The sequence below is a fragment of the Tachyglossus aculeatus genome, chromosome 1 (assembly GCF_015852505.1).
Source record: "Tachyglossus aculeatus isolate mTacAcu1 chromosome 1, mTacAcu1.pri, whole genome shotgun sequence".
In the NCBI taxonomy this organism is placed as follows: domain Eukaryota; kingdom Metazoa; phylum Chordata; class Mammalia; order Monotremata; family Tachyglossidae; genus Tachyglossus; species Tachyglossus aculeatus.
This window is the reverse complement of record NC_052066.1, coordinates 170,784,868-170,801,273: the sequence shown is the minus strand read 5'-3', so window position 1 is coordinate 170,801,273 and position 16,406 is coordinate 170,784,868. Positions and strand designations below refer to the sequence as shown.

Here is a 16,406-nt window from a genome sequence, read left to right as displayed (position 1 = left end):
ATTATTATTATTATTACAAGCCACCCCGCAACTGAAAGCCGGAATCCCTGAAGCCACCCTACAGTGCTGTTCCACCTCAGTCTCTAGAGTAGCTGCCAGTGGCTTCCATTAGTTTCCCAGAGGGATGGAATCAGTGTGCTACCATCTCATTTTGTTTTGAGTTTCTGAACAGTCTGGGACAGGGGCATTACATGCCTCCCCATTCCTCGGTTGCCAGTTTTGGAGGCAGGCTTTGTCGAGTGGATCCAAACATTAGCAAATCCTTGTCCTTGGAGATGACCGAGGATGGAGCCGTAGGGTAGGGAAGCTGTTTTCTCTTGGCGCCATCCACTATCTACCTGCTCTGCTCCTGTGACACCGCAATCCGGGTTTGGAGCCAAACATGCTGAAGTGGTTAAGTGTAGCAGCTCCTAGGGAACCTGCGGCAAACAGGCACGGGGGGAGTGGATGGGTCCTGTCCGATGGGCTTCTGAGGTGCCGAGCCTTGGAAGAATTGCTTTGGCAGCTGCCAGGTATGCTGCCTCAGCTCTTCGCCGACCCCTTCACCGTGTTTCTGAATCACTTTTGTCTTTGCCGTGCACGCTTGGGAAAACGAAAATTCAGGAGGGAATGGGAAGATGAAGTAGCGGAGGGAGGAGTGCCCTGGTTTTTGCCTTTCGGCTTGAAGACGATACTGCAAATACAGTCGAGTCAACTTTGCAAATTTTTCTTTTATTTTCAAGGCTTCCCTTACCTCCTGAACTTTGCCCAACTCTCCCTTTCTGGGCTCCATCCAGAGACAAAGCCATAGCCAAACTAAACAGAGTAGAAAGTCCTCTCCTCTCCTGCCAGAGAGCAATCAGTTTGTTAGAAACCGAAGGTTCCACCTCCCTTCCCCCAGAGACTCCCCATATCCTGTTGTCCGGAGCTGCGGTGGGAGTTCCATCACCAAAGCCATCGTGGGAGTGTTTCCAGGCAATGTCTAAGAAAGGTGAGATGAAAGAAGTCAGGCCCCCAACTCTTCCTGGGCAAGACCAGTATGGGAAATTCCCTTCCTCTAGGGAATTGTAAGGGTGGAAGGGAACACGAGAGGTCATCTATTTCAGGCTTCCTTCTTCAAGCAGAGCAACACCTCAACCAGCCCAGAGAGGTAAATATGTGAACTATGAAAGATCTCCAGGAAAAGCAACTGCACAACCCCCTTTCACATTCCATTACAGTGGGCATTTTAAAGGGAAGAGCTGTGGGGAGCCAAGAACCAAATTTTCAGAGGCAAGGCTTCTAAATCCTTTGCCGGCCTCACACAGCTCATCGGTCAATCCGTACCATTTATTAAGCACTATGTGAAGAACACTGTACTTAAGAGCTGGGGAAAGTACAGTGGTGTTAGTAGACATCGTCCTGCTCTCAAGGAGCTCACAATCTAACAGGAGACGGGCATGTAAATAGAAATGGGAAGAAGTAATTGAGTAATTAAGGGATGAACTTAAATACTTCCAGGGCTTGTGAGTGCAGAAGGACTGAAGCAGCAGTTGGGGCGTAAATGGTGGGGAGATTAGAGCTTGATCTGGGAAAGCTTCCTGGCGGAGATGTGCTGGGCTGGACACAAGCAAATCGGATTGGACCCAATCCCTGTCCCACATGGGGCTCACAGTCTCAATCCCCATTGTCCAGATGAGGTAACTGAGGCCCAGAGTGGTGAAGTGACTTACCCAGGGTCACACGGCCAGTCAGTGGTGGGGCCGGGACTAGAACCCAGGTCTTCTAAGTCGGAAGCCGGGGCTCGGCTCTCTCCAGTAGGCAACACCATAGTCATCAGGGACTAACAGAACTTGTACTTCCCAAGTGCTTAGTACAGTGCTCTGCACACACTAAGCGCTCAATAAATACGATTGATTGATTCAGGAAAGCTATTGATGGGGAGAACTGTGACCCGTCACATATGAAGGGGAGGGAATTCTAAGCAGGTGGATGGTAAGCATGGAGGTTAGCAGTGGGAGAGATGACAATGAATAGGCAATCATATTTATTGAGCACTTACTGTGTGCAGAGCACAGCATGGCTCAGTGGAAAGAGCCCAGTCTTTGGAGTCAGAGGTCAGGGGTTCAAATCCCGGCTCTGCCAATTCTCAGCTGTGTGACTTTGGGCAAGTCACTTCATTTCCCTGTGCCTCAGTTACCTCATCTGTAAAATGGGGATTAAGACTGTGAGCCCCCCGTGGGACAACCTGCTCACCTTGTAACCTCCCCAGCGCTTAGAACAGTGTTTTGCACATAGTAAAGCGCTTAATAAATGCCATTATTATTATTATTACTAAGCGCTAGGGAGAGTATAATATAACAGACACATTCCCTGCCTGCGGTGAGCTTACAGTCTAGAAGGGGAGACTGACACTAATATAAATAAATAAAATTACGGGTACGTACAATGTGCTGTGAGACTGGGACGGGGGATGAATTAAGGGAGCAAGTCAGGGCAATGCAGAAGGGAGTGGAAGGAAAGGAAAGGAGGGCTTAGTCAGGGAAGGTCTCTTAGAGGAGACGTGCCTTTAATGAGGCTTTAGAGGAGAGTAGTTAGCCTGTGAGGAACCATGGGGGTGAGCTGGGATGCAGAGGGAAAAGAGTGGGTAAGTAGGAGACAGAGAACTAACTGAGTGCTTTGAAGCCAGTTGTGAAGAGGTTCCGCTTGATGCAGAGGGTTTTTGAGGCGTGGGGAGGCATGTGCAGAATGACATTTTCCAAAAATGATTTGGGAGAAGGAAGAGCCCGGAGGCGGGGGATCAGCGAGCGGATGATGTGGTAGTCAATCGCCTGGACCGAAATGATGGAGAGGAAGGGGCAACTCTGGAAATGTGAAAGAGGAGGAGCTGAAAGGATTTGACGACACTGAGTTTGGAATTTGGAAAAGGAGAAGGAGTCAAGGGGTGGGTTTGAAAACTGGGTGGTGGTGTCAACTGGGTTGAGAAAGTTAGCTGGAGGAGAGGATTTGGGAGGAAAGATGAAGCGTTAAGTTGGGGATAGACTGAGCTTGTGGTGCTTCTGGGGCATCCATGTAGAGTTGCATTGGAGGCAGGAGAAAATGTGAAATTGTTGAGGAGGACAGCAGTGTGGCTTAGTGGAAAGAGCACGGGCCTGGGAGTGAGAGGACCAGGATTCTAATTCTGGCTCTGCCACTCCTCTGCTGTGTGACCTAGGCAAGTTACTTAACTTCTCTGTGCCTGTTACCTCATCCGTAAAATGGGGATTTTATCTTCCTCTGATTTAGACTGTGAGCTCCATGTGGGACGGGGACTGTGTCCAACCCGATTATCTTGCATCTCCCTCAGCGCATAGTACAGGGAGGGCATTAACGTGGCTCAGTGGAAAGAGGCTGGGCTTTGGAGTCAGAGGTCGTGGGTTCAAATCCCGGCTCCGCTACTCGTCAGCTGTGGGACTTGGGCAAGTCACTTCACTTCTCTGTGCCTGTTACCTCTTCTGTAAAATGGGGATGAAGACTGTGAGCCCCAAGTGGGACAACCTGATCACCTTGCTTAGAACAGTGCTTTGCACATAGCGCTTAACAAATACCACCATTATTGTTATTATCACAGTATCTGGCACGTAATAAGCACTCAACAAGTACCACTGAGAGAGGGCGGGAAACAAGAAGTCAGGGCTAGCTAGCTAGCTTTGCGAACCATCGGCATAGAGATGGTACTGGAAACCAAGTGAGTGAGTGTAGATTGAGAAGAGAAGGGTACCCAGAAATGATCCTTGAAAGACACCCACAGTTAAGGGGTGAGAGGCAGTGGTAGAACCTCATAGGGAAGTAAAAAGAGAACTAAGAGAGAACTGATAGAGAAGAAGATATCTCTAGAGCAGATATCTTCAATGAAAGAGATTTCATTTGCGAAAGTGTGGTAGTTCATTACTTGCTAACTTTTCACTTGGTCTGTTCCCCCTCAGTCGTAAATATGGATGCGATAGTGTTGCGAGATGGCCAAAGAGCAGAATGATTCCCAATCCCAGACCCAGGTCTGGCCTTGAAGGGGTCTTTTTTAACTGTAGTTTGGGACTTTGATTGGAGGTTCCAACCCACATCTGTGTACAACAGAAAGGCTTTAGCTGTGTAGTTATAGAATATGTGTTCTAAGATCATAATGTTTTTGCCCCCTTCCTCCAGCCTGCAACTTTCTCCGTTCTCAGTGTCAATCTGGCCTGTCCTCAGATGTAGACGAGAGACAAGGCGAGGAACTTACAGTATCCTTAGGGATTCTACTTGGCATTTCATTCCCCTTTGGTCCCCGTCTTCTAAAGGCGTGTGCTGTTAAGCTGGGCAAGAGGCTGGGGTGGGAACATCGCTTGGTGGTGCAGAAACAGAGGGTTCAGAGTTTCCAGTGGTCTCCCTTCTTCCCACCAGAAGAGATTTAGGGAACTGATTGGTAGGAAGGGGCTCCTGTTCCCTTCCCTCTGCCCTGCCCCCGTGCTTCTCAGGCATTTTCTCCACCCCCATTTTTACTTTTGGAATCGTATCTCCCAAGCTGCACCCTCCTCTCTCCCCCGCTTGTGAATAACTAGCGAGGACACAGAACCCAGAAAACTGAGAGGAGGAAGCTTAATGGAAAATATTAAGGCGAAAAAAAATGTGTTTGATGTACTTTTAATATAAAAAGGGGGGGAAAAAAGGAAAAGGGGAACTTATTCACCGTAATGGGAACCAAATGTCGGCTGGGAAGCTGGCTCCATTCTCGCGCTCTCCCTTTAAATAGAGCAGAGCAGCCTTTCAGAGTGACAGCAAGGGATGGCAGACAACACAGGGTAAGGACCCTTAACCCTTCCATACCTGGAAAGGGTCATCAGTTAGCCTTGGAGGTTGCAATCGTGTGACCCTCCGCACGAAAGGGGTGGGTTTGAAAGCCTTTGAAAATGGGGTGCTTTGGAAAATACTTCCTCCCTGCTATCTTGGCCTCCCTTAAAGAGCAGGGGGTTAGGATGGCCGGATGACATGTGCCGTCCATACAGCGTCTCTGTTGTTCTGCCCTATTTCCACATCTGGTTAAGACTATGAAATTGGAACACGAGCAGCCAGCTTGGCCAGCAGCATACCTTGTTCAAGTTTATTCCCTCCCATAGCTGGCTCGAAGGGAAGTTAAACAGAGACAGCCCTAAGTGACAGAAGGCTCCCTTTCCATTAGCAGTAATCCCATCCCATGAAAGTCCTCCTGTCACAACTGTTCCAGCAAGCCGAATCTTCGTGTATGCAGGTGTGGGAGTTTAGGCACTCAGCTGGAGGCCAAGACCACTGCCTTCTCTCTAAATCCCATTCCTGGGAATGCACCGATTGATATTTAAAGGCTGTTCCAAGCTGCAGGATGCTGCTTTCTGATCTTACTAATCCTGATCACACAGAAACACAGTCTGCCGTCCTCTCTGGGCTCCAGCAACCCAAAACAACCCCATGGCAAGAGAGTAACTTAATCATCCGCCCACGTAGCCATTTGGTTTGCTGTTTGTTCACTTCCCTTTGGACTTTGGCTGAATATGCTTTCCTTTTCAAAGAGACCTTTGAGTTGGGGGCGATGGCAAGATGACCCAAGTTCCAAATATTGACCATACCAGAGGGGCAGACAGAGCAGTCCTCAGTGTGGGGCCGTGATGAAGGCGATAGAGTTTTGAGGTGGTCAAAGTGAGTTAGTGGGCCGAGACCCTGGGAGGCCGAGCTGAAAAGGCATGCCACAGAAAAATAGTCATGGAGAAAGAGGCTGGAGGAGGAAAAAGGAAGTGATAAAGAAGAAAGACAAAGACCAGGAGAACAAAGAGAGGGCAGGGAAGGAAGAAAATAAAGAGGGGAAAGCAGGATGGGACAAAAGAGGGGCAGAGAAGACAAACAAGCGGGAGAGATAACCACCAAAGAGACACACAAGTAAGATACTCCCTGGTACTGGCTAAGTCAGTACCACCCACCTGGGACCAGGGACACAGGTTTTGTTCTGGGCAGAGACAGCGTGAGTCCTCACTGGCATCCCCACCTGACCTGATCACAGCTGCAGTTTGTAGTAGTAATAATAATTATGGTGTTTGTTGAGCGCCTACTATGTGCCAGGCTCCATACTAAGCGCTGGGGTGGATACAAGCAAACCGGCTCGGACAAAGTCCCTGTCCCGCATGGGGCTCGCCGTCTCAGTCCCCATTTACAGATGAGGGAACCAGAGAAGTGAAGTGACTTGCCCAAGGTCACACAGCAGACAAGTGGTGGAGCCGGAAGTAGAACCTATGACCTTCCGACCCCCAGGCCCATGCTCTAGCCACTACGCCATGCTGCTTCTGTATCCTGGCCTGTCCGGCCTATCCCGCACCAGTCTACCCACTCTACCCAGCCCACCAGTCAGAGGTCATGGGTTCAAATCCCGGCTCCGCCAACTGTCAGCTGTGTGACTTTGGGCAAGTCACTTCACTTCTCTGTGCCTCAGTTCCCTCATCTGTAAAATGGGGGTTCAAACTGTGAGCCCCCGGTGGGACCACCTGATCACCTTGTAACCTCCCCAGCGCTTAGAACAGTGCTTTGCACATAGTAAGCGTTTAACAAATACCATCATTATTATTATTATTACCCAGGATGGTTCCGTCACCATTTCTGCCTCGGGGGAGGCAGCGGCCTAAAACGGCAACTGAGGCTGAACTTGTAGGATCTGTGGTTTGGGGACACGTGGTCTTTCTAGACATCCCTCCCAGACTGTGAGCCCACTGTTGAGTAGGGACTGTCTCTATATGTTGCCAACTTGTACTTCCCAAGCGCTTAGTACAGTGCTCTGCACACAGTAAGCGCTCAATAAATACGTTTGATCGATTGATTGATTCCTAGGTCACTTCTCCCGTTGGGTGAGATACAGAGAGCTCTCCGCAAGTCATTATTATTGTTCTTTTTTCTTTAGGCTTACAGGGGGCATGAAAGAGTGCTGGAAATCCTGTAGCAGGTGGCAGGAGAGACCCTTAAATATCTGGGCTGTCCCACTGATATCTGGTTGTTAGCAATGGCAATTTTTAACAGCCAACAACAATTTTCAACAGAAAACCAAATATGTTACCTCTTTTGGAAAAAAAAAAGAAATGTAATTGACTTTGACTATAGTGCACCTGAAATAACAGGCTAAAAACACTTGCTGCAGTCAGGATAGAGCTTCTTATGCTTTCCTTTACTGTTATCTTTACTTCCAGAACTCTCATTCTAGATAGCAGAACTTGTCCGATCGAACTGTCGAAGGGGAGGCTGTGAGAAGAAGCTAAAGGAACGGGAATTATGTTTGGTTTAGAGGTTGCATCATCGGCTTTTGCTACTGCACATTCTCTTTCTTGTTCTTAGGGTCTAGTTTTGTGGTTGGCCTAATGACATCCTACATATTTGTCCACATCACTATTCCTGGCTTTAGATTTTTAAAGTCCCAGAGAGATGAGAGGCCTGTGCCTGTTCATCTCGCATTGTCCAGTAGCCAGGCACTGCATCGAATGCTTACAGAAATCTCAGTTGTGGCCGAAGATGCTCGCTCTTGATGATGGCTCGCTAGGTTCCTGGGAATAAATATTGGGTAAAAAAAAAAAATCTCAATTTCTCCCAAGTCTAATACTGTTAGATTTCACCTGACAAGTTTCCGAGCGTGGTAGCTCTGGGAGGATGAATTTGAGAGCCAAAGGATTGGGAGTCCTGTGCTGGTGGTGATCCCTTAAAATGATGAGATCGCAAATGAGAAAGTTAATTTATGTTAGGTGTCAGTTTGCGTACTACTCGAGAGCCTCAACGCTTTGGCAAGGGATCCATTTTAGGATGAAGTGCACAAAATCTAAGAGGGAAAGATTCCTTTGGCCTTAGATCCCAAGCCACATTGAGAATAGGCCAGAGGAGAGCCGGACCAACACATGAGGTTTGAATTTAGAGCCCTAGAAGCCTCAGACCCTTAACTGAGAAATCCTTTACTGATATGTTTACCGGGGTCATGCTAAAGCTCTTAAGCAACTAGGGTCCAACAGAGCAGAATGTACCATAAAGGAATGCCGGTGGTCAGAAATCTGGGTCTCCTAGCGATGGGAGCCCCAAAAGACGGGAGCCTGAAGTAAGAAAGTGAACCAAAGCAGTTACTAAAGTTGTCGATCGAGGATCAAAATATTGTTATCCAAGGATCTTGTTCCAGGTGACCGGCAGCCCCCCGCCCCCATTTTGGGCTAACTGTAACTCTGAATGGCCCACTAAGCAGTCCCTGGATTTGGGTATCTCAACCAAGCAGCATTGCTGGCCAAGCAGGCATCGCTGAGGTTGACTCTTTTTCTTGGAGGGAAAAAATAGCAGTCAGGGGGGCCAGGTGAAGAATTTTTTCCCATAGATTGTACTGGGGGGGATCTATTGGGATTAACCCATCAAAACAATTCATATTCACTCTCAGTAGAAAAAAAAGAAAACAAAACCAAAAAACACTTCACCCATAGGATACAGTGCTTTTCCTCCTTTCCTCCTGCCACTATTCTTTCTTTCTTCTGTCCTCTTCGGTCGGTTTTTCGCGCCCCCCACCCTCCTCTCTCTTAATCTCTTCTTTCACAAAAATGACAGGTGGAAGAGGGGGAGGAGGAGGCGGAGGAGGTTCAAACAGGGTGGGGTTTCTGGAGCTGCCTCCTATTTCCCTTGGCTAGGATTGCAGGAAAGGGGCAGAAATAGGTCACTGGAGCCAGAATAGCTGTAGTCTTGGTTCCAAGCTGCCTGCTGTTTTGCTTCACTGGGAAGAAGAGGGGAGACCAAGAGAGCCTAATTGACGTGATGGGGCAGGAATTCTAAGTCTGTGTGACACCTTGCAACATGTTCGCTGTGAACTGGATTTGAACCCAGCTTCGAGTTCCACGCAAAAGTTCTCCGTAGCTGGCCAAGACTCAGCCTGGACAATATGCTCATTAACTTTCCCCTTAAAAGCTTTTCCTTGGCTTCTTCTTATGGGATTTAGCCGGAGACTTGCAGCCAGGTGATGGCAGTCCAGTTTTACAAGGGCCAGCTGCAGCCTGCATGTACCTGCTCCACGGACAGTCCGGCACCAGACTTTTTCCTCTACTTGATAAAAATCCTGCTGAGCTGGACTTAGTCTTCATTCCAGAGTGAGCTAGTGTCAGGGAGTTCTCCTTTGGCTTTCTTAAAGGTCATTCTTTGCTCATTTCTCCATTCTTGGTCTACTCGCTGCCATGTTTGAAGGCCACGGCAGTCATGCCAAAATGAAAAGCTGGATCAAAGCAATTTCTTCTTAGCGGGGCCCTGGAGCGATCCGTCTATTCGAGATCAGCCTTCTGAAGAGAAGGAGAACCGAGCCGCATTCGTCGGAGAAAGGGCTGATTTCCGCACCCCCCTCGATGCCCTATAGAACGGATAGACTTCACCCTCTGTGGGAATTGACCCTTTGCTGAAGTTTGGTTTTGTATCCTGCCCCGGGGTTTTAAAACCCTACCCACAGAATTGGCTCCAGATGCCCAGATAATTCCAATTTTGGCCGTACTTCCTTTTCCCAGGGACCGTTCCCCCAGCCGTGCTGCAGTGTCGCGGGGTGGTGGGGATGGTCGAAGTCTGGTTCCGTTCTGGATCTGTTGCCCAACCCAGCTGGCCGGAATTAGGTGGGATGTAGGACAGGCCCTGCCACTCCTTGATGCATGACGTGATGCCTCAGTGTGTTCTGCCCGGTCAGGCTGGCTCTTTGTTTTTGTTGCCTCACAGTGGTTAGCAAACCACAGGGAGGTTTGCAGAGCTCACAACCAAAGCATCTTTCAACCATTACTAGTGCTTTTCCCTCTTTCTGAAGATGTTAGTGTGATTATTTTCCCCCATTGTTTTTGAACCGTGAATTCCTCGTCTTCCCTCCTAAACCCTCTCCTCCCCCCGCCCCCGCCATTCCCATCACTGCTGAGAACACCACCGTCCTTCGTGTCTCACAAACCCACAACCTTGGCATTATTCTTGTCTCCTCCCTCTCTGTCTCTTTCTCCCTCAAACTCCACATTCAGTCTGTCACCGAATCCTCCCAGTTCCATCTTCCCAACCTCTCTAGAATCCGCCCCTTGCTCTTCATCCAAACTGCTACCGTGCTGGTTCACGGACGTGCCCCAACCCATCTTGACTAATACATCAGCTTCCTTCTGACCTCTCCGCCTCCCGCCTCTCTCCATGCCAGGCCACACTTCACTTTTCTGCCTGGGTCATTTTTTCCTTTTTTAAAACCATCTGCACACGTCTTCCCACTCTTCAGAAATCACTGTGACCTCGTGGATCGATCCCGGGCCTGGGAATCAGAAGGACTTGGGTTCTAATCCCGGCTCCGCCACCTGTCTCCTGTGTGACCTTGCCTATGTCACTTGACTTCTCTGTGCGTCAGAGTTACCTCATCTGAAAAATGGGGATTGATGACTGTGAGCCCCATGTGGGACATGGATTGTGTCCAACCTGATTATCTTGTATCTACCCTAGCACTTAGTTCAGTGCTTGGCACATGGTAAGTGGTTAACAAATACCATTAAAAAAAAAAATCTCCATCTTTCTCTGTAAAATGGGGATTAAGACTGTGAGCCCCACGTGGGACAACCCGATCACCCCCAGCGCTTAGAACAATGCTTTGCACATAGCAAGCGCATAACAAATACCATCATTATTATTATTATTATTGTCAGAGGACCTATGTTCTCTGTTCTATTCCCGGATGTGCCTGCTGTATGACCTTGTATAAGTCATTTCACTTCTTTGTGCCTCTTACCTCATCTGTAAGGAGTCAAATACATAGGTGAGAGTGAACAGGAGCATCGTGGTATAGTGGAAAGAGCACAGGCCTGGAGTCAGAGGACTTGGGCTGTATTCCTGGATCTGAAACACGTCTACTTGTGACCTTGGGCAAGTCACTTAACTTCTCTGTGCTTTGGTTAACTCATCTGTAAAATGGAGATTAAATCCTCCTCCCTCTAATTTAGACTCTGAGCCCCATGTGGGACTCATATTATTATTATTTCTCTACAAGTAGCCATCTGCTTTAGGCACGCAGTCGGCTTTCTCCCCTCATTTTCCCCGCTTCTCTCCCTCTACAACCCGGCCTGCACACTTCATTCATCTCAGTTCAACCTACTCACTGTCCCTCGTTCTCTTCTCTTTCACCATCTGTCTCTTGCTCACACCCTTTCTCCTCCCTAGACCATCCTCTCCCTTCACCTTTGGCAGACAACTATTCTCTTAGTCTTCAAACCCTTACTAAAAGGACATCTCCAGGAAGCGTTCCCTGTCTTATCTCTCATCTCTCTGCCCTGTTTTCCCCACTGCTGTAATTATGGTACTTGTAGTTAATTATTGTACTTGTTAAGCATTTACTATGTGCCAAACACTATTCTAATCACTGGAGTAGATAGAAGTTAATCAGGTTGGACACAGTCCCTGTCCCACATGGGGCTCAGAGTCTAAATTAGAGGGAGGAGGATTTAATCTCCATTTTACAGATGAGGTAACCGAAGCACGGGGAAGTTAAATGACTTGCTCAAGGTCACAAGTAGACATGTTTCAGATCCAGGAATAGAGCCCAAGGCCTCTGACTCCAGGCCTGTGTTCTTTCCACTATGCCACGTTGCTCCTGTTGATAATGATGATGATGGCATTTGTTAAGCGCTTACTATGTGCAAAGCACTGTTCTAAGCACTGGGGGGGATACAAGGTGATTAGGTTGTCCCACACGGGGCTCACAGTCTTCATCCCCATTTTACAGATGAGGAAACTGAGGCCCAGAGAAGTGAAGTGACTTGCCCAAAGTCACCCAGCTGACAAGCGGCGGAGCCGGGATTTGAACCCATGACCTCTGACTCCAAAGCCCAGGCTCTTTTCCACTGAGCCACGCTGCACTCTCACCTATGTATTTGACTCCTTAAAGATGAAGTAACAGGCACAAAGAAGTGAAATGACTTATCCAAGGTCATACAGCAGGCACATCTGGGGATAGAACATAGAGCATAGGTCCTCTGACAATAATAATAATAATGATGGTATTTGTAATGCGCTTGCTATGTGCAAAGCACTGTTCTAAGTGCTGGGGGTATACAAGGTGATCAGGTTGTCCCACGTGGGGCTCACAGTCTTAATCCCCATTTTACAGATGAGGGAACTGAGGCACAGAGAAGTGAAGTGACTTGCCCAAAGTCACACAGCTGACAAGTGGCGGAGCCGGGATTAGAACCCATGTCCTCTGACTCCCAAGCCTGGTCTCTTTCCACTGAGCCACGCTGCTTCTATGTTGTGTCACCTATGCACATGAAGCCACATCGGTACGCCTCTGGCTCCTAGCGATATTCAGGCTCATTATTGGGGCTAATAAGTAATAATAACAATAATAATAATCCACATCTTTGCTCTATTCAAACCATTTAAAATTAACTTGGCCTCTTTCCTCTTCTCCCTTTGCCCCTTCCTCTTCTATACTCTGTTCTTGCCTTTTCCTCCCTTTCTTCCTGTCTTCCTTTTCCCTCCTCTTCCCTTTGCCTCTCTTCTCCTTTTCCCTTCCTATTTCATCCCCCTTTTCTTACCCCACCCCTTTTTTTCTGGTCTCGCCCCCTCCCCCCAAATAAAACTATCCCCAGGCACTTAAACTACCCTGCTGTACTTGCAGGAACAATATGCAACATTGATTTCAGCTCACGGGAGTGAAAGAGTGAAAATGTCCAGTATCCCTGAGATAGTCCGATCAAATAGAAGAACACAACGATTTTCTTGATTTCTTTGAAATAAAGAAATGCAGCGCCACTCTAAAACATTGCCTGAAGAACAGAAATTCCCCTTTCTAAAGGATACATTTCTAAAGTAGGGATTAGGTGTGCAGCTGAAATCCGGCCGGGAATCTACTGAGCAATCCATAATCAACTAGGACAGAATGACACACAGTCTCTCCTGGCACCCCAGATGTAACTGTTTCCCACTGCTCCTGGTTTGGGCAAATGAGCAGGCAGCTACAATCATTGATCCCTCCCAGTAAAGTTGGACTTCCCAGTATATGGGTCAAAGTGGTTTTCAAACCCCTCTCAGGGTCACGCCCCCTCCTAGGGTCACACCTGGAGAGTTCCCAGTACTCTACCAGTCTCGACTACAGGAGGGAGAGTCAGGCAGAGGCATATCCATTCCATTCCTAGCTTGGACAGTGGCTAGCGAGTGACAGGCAATCTACTACAAGTCAAAACTCACCCGTGCTGGGCAGCAGCGGCAAGGGAGAGAATCAAGGGCGACGACTCAAGCTTACCGCGCAGAGGAGACAATGGTAAACCACTTCCGTATTTTTACCAAGAAAACTCTTTGGATACACCCCCAGAACGATTGCAGGTGAAGGTGGAGCAATCTGGGAGAGATAATAGTAATTACGGTATTTGTTACTATGCGCCAAGCACTGTTCTAAGTACTGGAGTAGATACAAGGAAATCAGCTTGCCCCATGTGGGGCTCACAGTTTTAATTCCCATTTTACAGATGAGGTGACTGAGGCACAGAGAAGTGAAGCGGCTCACCCCAGGTCACACAGCAGACAAGGGGTGGAGCTGGGATTAGAACCCACGTCCTCTGACTCCCAAGTCCGGGCTCTTTCCGCTGCTTCCCTGAGATGTGTCCGTGGAGTCGCTGTGGGTTGAAGATGACTCGGTGGCATAAGACCAGACAAGCTTTCAAAGGCTGTTTGAGAAGGAAAGGTCACTAAGAGAGAAGAGACCTCATTTTGCTTTTCAGATACTCCCAGTTAAACTGTGACGTATAGCGTTGTACCTCTGTCCCTAAACCAATGCAGTGCAGTGCTTTGGGAGCAAAGTTCAGGGTCAGCATTCAGCTCTGTTGTGCCAGTGGAAATCCTTGGCTCTCTGGAAAGGTTTGTTAGGTGGAGGTTGGTGTACCATCTTGGATTTCTCGTAAGTGAATCATAATCACTGCTTCTAGGTACAGTTGTCGGTCTGGACGCTCCTGTCTGAATTATTCAAGGTCTTCCAATGGTGCTTAGTACGGTGCTTTGTGCATGGTGAGCGCATACCGCTGATTAAGTGCTTAATTGATCAATCTTGACGTGTTGAGCTGAAAGGTACTCAGAGGATTTCCGTGTAAATTGAAGAAGACTGAACCTAGGATGCAGTCCTGTTTTCCTCTGGGGAAAGGGTTTGATTAAGGTCCCTCACTGTTATTTATTGTTCTTCTTGTTCTTATTATTTATTGTCACTATTGCTGTATCCTGGTCTCCCAAGTGCGTAGTACCTATAGTAAGTGCTCAGTAAATACAATTGAATGAGTGAATCAGTGGAAACTCCTGTGTGCAGCCAAAGGAGGCTCACTGAAACGTGGTTGACCTTGGCACTTCAGATAGGGTGCCTGGGGTCCGAGAGGGGCCAGAAAGTGCTTACGTTGTCTGGACATTCCTTGTGGGGTCAACTAGGCCCAGCTGGGTTGGCAGGCTCATTGGGGCCAGACAGAGAGGCATGAAAGGGTAGAAAAAAGAATGGGCGGAAGTGAGGAAGATGTATAAATGTTAAAGTGAACCAATCAATTGATCAGTGTAATTTTTTGGGCACTTACTATTTTCAGAGTACTGTACTAAGTGCTTTGGAGAGTACAGTATAACAGAGTTCATAGATGTGTTCCCTGCCCATATTGATCTTACATTGATTCCCCACATTGATCTAGTGGGGAAGGTAGATACTCATCTATAATTTTATGATATGGACATTAAGTCCACTGGGGCTGAGGGTGGAGTGATTATCAAGTGGTTAGAGAGTAGAGATCCAAGCACATCCGCGGCGCAGAAGGGAGAGGGAGAAAGTTAAATTGGGGCGTAATAGGGAATTGGAAAGAATTAGGAGAGAATGGAAGAGACGGAAAAAGGAAAGGAACAGGAGATGGGGAGCATCAGGTAATCACGGGAAAAAGAGAACAATAAACAGGGATGTAGAAAGAGGCAAAGTTGGGGGGGAACATCAGTCAGGAATTTTTCTTGGGTCTCAGTTTTTACTATTATACTTACTGTCACTAAGGCTTGTGCCTCGGATTCCTTGTTCCCTCTTCCCCTGGAAACCTTGGCACTTTTTCTTAGAAGGATTTGGGAGCCCTGGGGAAAGGAGAGAGGACTTCAGTCTCCTCCATATCTCAGTCAATCAATCAGTCACTGATACATATATTGAACATTTACTCTGGGCTGAGCTCAGTACTAGTTCTTGGGAGAATACAATGGAGTTGGGAGACAGTCAGTCATTCAGTGGTTTTTATTGAGCTCTTACTACTTGCAAAGCACTGTGCAAAAGTGCAAGGGGAGTACAGTACAACAGAATTAACAGACCTGTTCCCAGCCCATAATGAGCTTACAGTCTAGAGGGAATTGTTCACCCTCAAGGAATTTACAATCCAGGATCTCCATTAGAAATCTGAGGTCAGGAGGAATCATGGTGTGAGGGGTATACACGCTTGGAGACCAAAGACAAAAGTGTCAAAACATGTAATTGGAGTTTGGATCATCTTGAATTTAGATCCTAATAGCAGTTGAACTTGACACCATGAATTGGAGTGGTGTTCCCAAAGGTTATATTATCAGTGATTCAGGGTCAGCATGAGGGGTACATTGAGCAGAATTGCACCAGGGATTGTCTTTGGCGTGGTGCTATTTAACGTTTTTGTTAATGACTAAGAATATGTAATAGAGATCATTCCTTTCATCGGCCAAAGGCATCAGATTGGTTGCAGTGATACCAAATTGGTTGTGATACACCTCAGATAACTGATTAAAATACAAAATGTCCTTTGTGCCCTAAAGTGTACAGATACAAATAGCATGAAGTTCAGAAGTACAAATACAGGATAACTTACATGGAGAAGAAAATAATAGCACAGGGCTATTTTTGAGCCAGTAAGTTTGAAAAAGATAGGCTAAGTGCCATTCAGCAACGTAATGCTACACCTAAAAAGCAAGCATAATACTGGGGTATACAAACAGTAAATCAGATAAAGGCAATTCAAGCACCCTCGTTCAGGTCTTTATTAAAATGCAGTACTCTGTTCAGTTTTGGCCTGCTCTGAAGTCCAATGAAGAGAACTTTTGTGAAGAGCTGGAGAGCAGCGAAAATGATTAAGAGTTTGAAAAATAGCATCTGAGGAATCTAGACCTATTTATCTTAGGAAAGCCCGAGGAGTATATGGCTTATTGCTGATTGATTGAGCTGTTTTCCTTTTTCCACTGAGGCAAGACAAGAAGGAATGAGCTGCAATTGCCACAGGAGGACTTATCAGGAAAAATTTCCTGACTGCAAAAACAAGAGGGACTCTAAGACACCAGAGAAGGTTGTGAAATCTCCTTTTCTGGAGATTTTTCTGAAATGGATGGAAAGCTTTTTCTGGACAATTTGAGTAGCTACCTGAAAACAAGAAGGAGGATTAGGGGATCTGCAGAGAAATCCT

At 47.3% G+C, this 16,406-nt stretch overlaps 1 protein-coding gene and 1 non-coding gene across 8 annotated transcripts in view; both read left to right on the top strand.

Annotated features, from left to right (window-relative positions):
- The window catches only part of TTLL5 (tubulin tyrosine ligase like 5), a 257,197-nt gene that overhangs the window by 164,223 nt on the left and 76,568 nt on the right, over window positions 1-16,406 (top strand). The window lies entirely within an intron of this gene.
- On the top strand, window positions 13,029-13,166 carry LOC119938763. Its single transcript, XR_005454501.1, has one exon. It is a non-coding gene; the product is annotated as a small nucleolar RNA SNORA7 (small nucleolar RNA).